We start from the raw sequence: 8352 nt of genomic DNA on the forward strand, positions 1-8352 counted from the left end.
TAGGCTATGGCAACTTCAACTGAAATAGGATGAATCCAGTCCGATGTCGTCACATACGATGATGACGCCCTTCATACAAAAGTTTTTTGAAGCTGGTAGAAGATATTCGCTAATTGGGGTTGCATGCACCTATTTCAGAAAATGTTAAATTTCCGATATTACTCCCTTGTAAAGACAAATTGTTGATTTGTATCTCCGAAATTTGCATTTGGGAAATTGTCACGCAAAAACAGTGATCGGTGTTTTTCGGGAAGAAATCTGATTAATATGGTGGTTCGAAAATGCTTCCATTGTTTTGGATATAAGCCTGTTCTGATGAACCAAATTATGGGAAATCTGCGTGCGGATAGGTTCGAATCCGTAAGGCCATTTCATATTTGTGGCGTAGATTTGTTTGGTCCTATCAATGTCTCGTTGCGTATTAGAGGACGGCCTTCCATTAAGATGTATATTGCTGTATTTGTCTGTCTTGCTTCCAAAGCTGTTTACCTGAAACTCGTTTTGAATTTGTCGACCGACTCTAAGAATTTTCTTTTTTCCTTTAAAAGCTTCGTCGCCAAACTTCGTGGGATCCAGGAACGAGCTGAGAAGAGCGTCTTCGACGATCAGCAGTCGCAGATTTAACTGTTCGTCGTGGAGAAGGGTATAACCGAAGCCGAGGTCAGGGCTTATCTGGCGGACACCTAACTCTAACTCCAACCAGCACCGATCCCAACAAGGGGGAAGCGCTCACTCCTGGGAATCTGATTATCGGGTAGGGCTTTCGTTCGCTGCCGCAAGGATTAGAGTCAGACGCACCGACCAGAGGTTTGAAATATTCAAAGAGGTGGCAACTGCTACAGTGGCTGATGGCAAAATTCGAGTGGCCGAAATCAAGACCGCAACAGGCGTATTTAAGCGTCCTATTCAAAAGCTGGCTGTACTCCCAATATATTGAAGGCAGGTGGCCGTAATGTTAAAACGCAGAACGGTAATCATAAAGTTTAAATTATGTTAAGATACAAACAAGTGACAGCTGAAGAGATCCCATCAGCATTATGTTCACCGCTTACAGGACCAGAACTATTTAGTTACATCTATGCTAAGATCGGACTCAGCGGGCCTGCAAAGGCTCTCACAAAACTGCTCTTTTTTGAATATCGAATCGGCCAGTTTTGTATTCTGTCTTCCCCCAAATTTTGCAGCAGCCAAGCCAAAGCCTTTTCACTTTTCGGCGTTCTAAAATTATCAATAATTTAATTTTGGCTTCGATTTTCTTAGATGCGTTCAAAAACAAAAAATTGAAGTTAGTAATATTAACGATAAAAACGAGAAAAAAAACGCCACGGCACAGTGCCCTCTTACGAACACAACAAAAAGCTTTAATTGTCGCGTCTTCCAATTGTGCTTAAACTTATTTTATGCTTAGTTTATTCGAGAGTCCCAATGAACTAAAATTCGAAAATGTTTATATATTTTCAACTTTTTGAATACCAACCCAAATATCAATAATTGGAGAAATTAATGAAACCAATAAAAGGAATGGGATTTCATACATTCTCCCATAATGATAGTGTACTAGACCCCAATGAAGCCAAAAACAACTCCATTATGATGATGTAGCTTGTGAAAAACAAGACAACTTAATTTCTTATTTTTGTTTGGTTCGACATAAAAATATCTACTTTTTTTTATTTATGTCGCAATCAATGGTGCTCAACATGACCAGCACCTAACAAATCAGTACCAGGCGCTCACCGTCTCCTACTTTCTATGAGAATTGCTGACCAACATATATATCAATATCAATGGTTGACTCAACGTCTCACTAACCGGAAAGCGCTACGACCCACGAAAGCAGTCAGAACATTGTTGCGGTGTCAGCCGAGTCAGATACGCTGACTGCTACCATCATCGAATGGTAACCATCGCAGGCTACTACAACCCCAGAGGAAAGGTGTTGCTCGCGACCGCCAAGGTATCATTAGAAGGACCTACCGGTCAACTTAAAAGATTTCGGGTCACAGGTGACCCTTAAGGAGGATGGCAATTCTGTTATCTCTTAAAGAAATGTCGTTACTATACTAAATACTAAAGCCAATACTAAAGCTATCGTTATGTACCTCCGATTTTGAAACCCCAGTCGACGTATTTATTATTTCCATAGTCATTTTAGAAAAACCATCATTACTGATTGCACAGCAACCTGGACCCATTGATCTCACCATAGGGGTTGACCTGTATGCCCGTTGAATAACTGGTAAACATCTTAGACTAAGACGTATTAAACCTCTGGCGCAAGGCGCTAGGCTTGGCAATGTAACCACCGGTTTAAGAAAGAACCTTCACCTAAAACGCAATTCAGTCATATGTTGAAAGAAGACGAAGACGATCTTGCAGGACATAAACCTCATTTTAAGGTATCGATTTTTATGTATATGGACGTTGGTACACTTCGAACAGTACAAACAAGTGGCCCAACGACACCAAGCACGTGCTTGTTACGCGCGGGGCCCTTTTATCAATTTGGGCAAAAAATGCGAGTTCGCGAGGAAGATACATACATAAAACAAATAGAGACGGGGCACAAATGAAAATAAAAGGCACAACTAAGAATTAAGCAAATGAGTTAAAATATTAGTTTTTAATAGTTTATTATAGTTATTACATAGAACGCGAAAGGGGTCATGCAGACAACAATTTGATGTACATCGCGGCAAATTTAGAGGATAATAATTTCATGTTAGTCTAACAGGAACGTTGAATGTTAGGCGGTTTAAAAGATCTGCAGAATCAATGTCACCTATTATAAGATTTTGTATAAAAATAGTACCAAGCATTGTTCTACGACTTACAAGTGAAGGTAAATTAAGCAATTGTAATCTACTCTCGTAGGAAGGAAGCCTTGCGTTATGATCCCAGTTCAAACTACGCAGGGCAAATAGGAGAAATTGTTTTTGTACCGACTCAATACGGTCGATGTGCACTTGATATTGTGGACTCCAAACCGACAAACAATATTCCAAAACAGGACGGACAAGGGAGGTAAATAATAATTTGGTCGTATAAGGGACATCAAATTCTTTTGTCCAACGCTTTATAAACCCAAGAACACTCATGGCTTTGTTAACAGTGGACATAATGTGACAATCAAATTTAAATTTAGGGTCAAGAGCAATATATACGGTCAAGTGGCTTATTTTTAAGAAAGTAGCTGATAAACGTTGGAGTACCCCTATAAAAAGTCATAAAGTTGCATTTAAGGCAGTTCAAATTTAAAAGGTTGTACTCAACCATCCATGAAAACAATCAATATTTGACTGTAAGTTAAATCCCGACTCTATATTATTATATGAAAAACAAAGCTTAACATCATCAGCTTACATTAGTACACGAGAATGTGTTATGATTGAGGGAAGATCGTTAATAAACAAAGTAAACAGCAAGGGGACCAAATGACTACCCTGAGGCACTCCAGATGTCACGTAGATCAATTTTGAATACAACCCTCTGAGTCCTACCATTCAAGTAACATGAAATCCAAGATAATAGATTACCAGGAAACCCAAGCTGATCTAATTTAAATAAAAGAAGTAAGTGGTTAACGGAGTCAAAGGACTTACAAAAATCTGTATATACAATGTCAGTCTGCATTTTTGTCTTAAACCCATTTATTACAATAGATGACAATTCGAAAACGTTGGTGGTGGTCGATCTTCTCTTAACAAAACCATGCTGACACGGTGATATAAGCGAGGAACATAAATGTTGCAAATGAGAAGTGATAATACGTTCAAATGCTTTGGGAATTGCCGACAGTTTAGAAATGCCTCTATTAATTTGGCCATTCCGCTTCGCACCTTTTTTATGGAGTGGAATAATAATGAATGAGTCCTTCCAGATAGAAGGAAAAACTGATGATGAAATAGACAAATTAAAAAGTTTAAGAATTGGCTTACATCCAGGAAGTCCATCTGGACCGGGAGAACAAGGTGGCGTTGTTGTTGCTAAATCTCTTACGAGAGAGCTTTCGGTGACAGGGGATAAAATACAATTTGCCCGTTTTAAGGGATTAGGGTAGTTAGAATTTGACCAAGCTGACGAACTATAAAAAGTTTGGAAAAACTCAGCAATTTCAGAATCCGTAGATGCCTCCATTGAGCTTAGACGTACCGATGAAGGAAATGCCGATGACTTACGCTTGGCATTAACAAAGTTGTAAAACTGTTTCGGATCATATGAAAATTCAAATTTACATCGACTTAGACACATAGAATAGCAATGACTGTTGAGAACATTAAAATCTGTTCTACATATTTCGAAAAATCTGCTGGTCTACCCGATTTTGTATACTTTTTATAAGTGTAAGATTTAAGGTTTTTAAGTCTTTGAAGCGCATCGGTAAACCAAGAAGGCCTGTTTAGGTTTGAAAGAAACCCATCAGGTACGCATTCATTAAAAAACGTATTTAAGACTGCATAGAATAGTTCAATGTCTGTACAATTGTACAAGTCTGTCCAATTATAATGAGAAATCATTTCGTTAAGTTTATTATAGTCATATTTACGAAAACATCTCATTTTAGTTGAAGAAACTAGAGGAGAGAGGGTATCAGGGCAGGGGAGGCAAATTGTCAGTTCCATAGTTGGATGATATGGGTCTTCAGGTACAACAAGAGCGTCAATTCAGCATACTGTGGTTTCAGACGGGTCTGAAACAAACACAAGATCTAATTGTCTACTTAAGGAATTTTTTATAAAGCTTACTTGCTGTAACGATAATTCTCAGAAGCCATCCACAAAATCATGGGCGGATAACGGCATAGCAACAAATGAGTCAGTAGGTGGAGACCAAGAAATATCAGGTAGATTAAAGTCACCTAAAACAATCAAAAGGTCTCTGTTAGAAAGAAGGGATAAAACAGATTTTATTGCAGACAGTTGGTGCTCATAAATTACTAGGTCAGAGCCAGGTGGAATATAAGAATATGTAACAAAAACAGATAAAGATTGCAAAGAAACTTTCACACTTAGAAATTGAATTTCATTGGGAATATGAATGAGAATTCTTTCAAATGTTAGGCTAGAGGTAACGGCAATCAGCACACCGCCCCCCTATGTGATTGGCGATCGGTCCTATAAGTATTAAAGTTATAAGCCAGAACTTCAGAGTCGGATATCCCTGATTTCAGCCAAGTTTCCGTAAAAGCTAAAATATCTTTAGTAAATGCAGAGGAGTCAGCATAAAGCTTGGGTAGCTTCATATTTTATCCCCTAACATTTTGATACGCCGAAATTATACTTTTTAGTTTTTTGGCACAGTGGAGGGCCTGGTATTTGTTCTCGGTTTATTTGGTACAAATTTTTTAATTACTAAACCATCATTAAGCCAAAACTTTTCACGTATAAATTCCACAACATCCTCAGATGTGGTATCTGGCGTGAATCTAGAAACAAATAATTGCTTCCTTTGTGGAACAACTGAAAGTTTCTTATGCCCCCCAGCTGCAGTCTGAACCTCACTAGGCTGAGATCCAGGAACGGTACGTACAGTATCTATAGAAACGATCGGCACTGATTCCTTTGACTTAGCCAGTACACAGAAAAAAAAATGCGTCAAGATCAATTTGATATGTGCATGGTAAGTTTGTGTTTTTTTTGACAAATATCAATTTTACAAAAATGTAAATGTAAATGTAAAAAATTTAATTTTTTCGAATTCCCTCTTTTCGAATATTTCTTGACATCAAAAAAGAGAGGATAGAGCAATACGGCGGCATTAATTACGTGAGTGGAAGAGAAATAGACCTATTCGAAATTCGACTTGGCTTACTTCTGACAAGACACAATCGTTAAAATTATAATATAATTATTATACCATTGGAAAGGGCTTGAAAAATCCTTTCCAATGACACCAATTTTTTTTAGTGACGGTTGAAATATATATATATAACTCGAGTTCGTGGGTATGCACGTGCACTTTCTCATGGACATTCTCAGAAGATAGCGAGGGGTTACAATATTTTGAAATGCAATAAAACGATAGGATTCCCTAGGATAGCAAACACACTGATTATGATTTTGAACAAAACCGTCGAAAAAACCTCTGATCCCCCCATCTGATCAGATTCCAGCTACTTTCTCCATTTAATGTAAGTCCAATTATTGCAAATCGTGATTTTTTTGCGGTTATCGGAACATTTGACATTCTTCCTTTGTTGGCTGCCATGCCCCAATTTATGGTTAACATATGAATCCTAACTCCGGAATGCGATTGGTAGGCTTACACAACTTTTAAAAAATCGTACATCCTAATTTTTGTATTTTTGGGGAATTTTTAAACCCCTTACTCGTAGAGTAAACGGGTATATTCGTCGGAAAGTGTAACATGTAACAGGTAGAAGGAAGCGTTTCCGACCCCATAAAGTATATAAATTCTTGATCAGGATCAAGCCATGTCCGATCTAGCCATGTCCGTCTGTCCGTATGAACGCTGAGATCTCGGAAACTATAAAAGCTAGAACCGTCAGACTTGACATGCAGATTACTGGATGTCGCGCAGCGCAAAATTGTTCCAGCGGGGTGACATGCCCACTTTAACGCCCACTTTAACGCCCACAATCCGAGCAAATCTGTAGCGCCTACAGTTTTTATGATAGAACAAAAATTTGTAACTTGCTAAATACAGGTTGTTCTGTTGTGCAAAAAGACCGAGAAGAAGGCTTAAACGTACATAAAAAACAAACCCAACTGTCCTTTTCAGGACGACCAAGGTGTTACCAAAGAATTGAAGAATTTTCAATACTAATATTATTATAAAATAAATAAACTATTATTTATGAAGCATCAACTTTCGAATCAAAGCATTATTGGAAAATGTGTCTCCTTTGGAAATTTAAATGGTGGTCCTGAAAAGGACCGATTGCTGAAAAAGTACAAGCTGTACTAGTTTTTTAACCGCCGAAGCCGTACAGGGTGCGGCCTTGCCTCTTCAGTGCGTACACAACGTCCATGGCGGTGACGGTCTTCCTCTTGGCGTGTTCGGTGTAGGTGACGGCATCACGGATAACGTTCTCCAAGAACACCTTCGGAACGCCTCGTGTTTCCTCGTATATAAGTCCGGAGATGCGTTTTACACCGCCACGACTAGCCAAACGGCGGATAGCTGGCTTCGTGATAACCTCGATTTTCCAAATGTATTTGTGCCATCAATACCTAACGATTGAGCCAAAAAATTTTCCACGCCTACTCTAACACCCACAAACCGTACCAAACTGTGGTGGCCAAAGTTGTCATTCTAAAATTTTTGTTTGCTAAAATCTCTGTGAATTGGGACAAGTCCACAGCAATAACATTCGCGACCCGTTTCGGCCAATGTCCATCAGTTAGCCTTAATGATGTTCCGAACCCAGCAGTCGTCATGCCCAACTACCTGGTCTTCACATTAGATAGGAGATTGACGTGGAAGCCCATCATTAAAAAGAAGCGTGACAAAGCCCAGAATCCCGTCAAAGCCTTTTTCTGGCTGACGGGCAAGGAGATCCAAGCTCCTGACGGCATCGAAACTTCTTGTGTATAAAGCGATCATCAGGCCAAGCTGGAAGTATGGCATACAACTATGGAGCACCACCAGCAGATCAAACACCAACATCATACAGGTGTTTGAAAACTAAATGATTCGACAATGAAACTATGAACTTCCCGTGGGAGGAAGAGGAGTTCCGGAGAACAAGTGGGCGCTTCGCCAACAGAATACTGCTATATGTTAAAAACACCAAAGATATAATTTTTTCCCCTGATAGTTTCTATTGGAGTTATAAAATATAGTTGTCCGATCCGGCTGGTTCTGACTTATACACTACCTACAATAGTAGGCAGGCTTTTGGTATAGTTTCAGCCCGATAGCTTTAAATCTGAGAAACTAGTTTGCGTAGAAACGGACGGACAGACGGACAGACGGACGGACAGGCGGACATGACTAGATCGACTCATTTAGTGATGCTGATCAAGATATATATACTTTATGGAGTCGGAAATGTCTCCTTCACTGCGTTGCAAATTTCTGATTGAAATCATTATACCCTCTGCAAGGGTATAAAGAGGAAAGAACCCTTCAGACTAACTCTTCTAGCATTGTAGTATTCCAGGTCTCAGCGTTCATACGGACGGACGGACGGACGTACGGACAGACGGACTGATAGACGAACATGGCTGGATCGACTCGGCTTGTGATCCTGATCAAGAATAAATTACCTTTATGGGGTCGGAAAAACTTTCCGACGAACCTAGTATACCCTTTTACTCTACGAGTTACGGGTATTAAAATGGGGATTTCCCCCTTTTTTTAAGAAACAATTTTAGTTCAAGTCGTATA

General features: G+C 39.3%; 1 pseudogene; it reads left to right on the plus strand.

Annotated features, from left to right (window-relative positions):
* The window catches only part of LOC127011827 (uncharacterized), a 97647-nt pseudogene extending 90090 nt beyond the window's left edge, over nucleotides 1-7557 (plus strand).
* Nucleotides 7558-8352: the final 795 nt, after the last annotated feature.

The sequence above is a fragment of the Drosophila biarmipes genome, unplaced genomic scaffold (genome assembly GCF_025231255.1).
Source record: "Drosophila biarmipes strain raj3 unplaced genomic scaffold, RU_DBia_V1.1 ptg000013l, whole genome shotgun sequence".
Taxonomy (NCBI): domain Eukaryota; kingdom Metazoa; phylum Arthropoda; class Insecta; order Diptera; family Drosophilidae; genus Drosophila; species Drosophila biarmipes.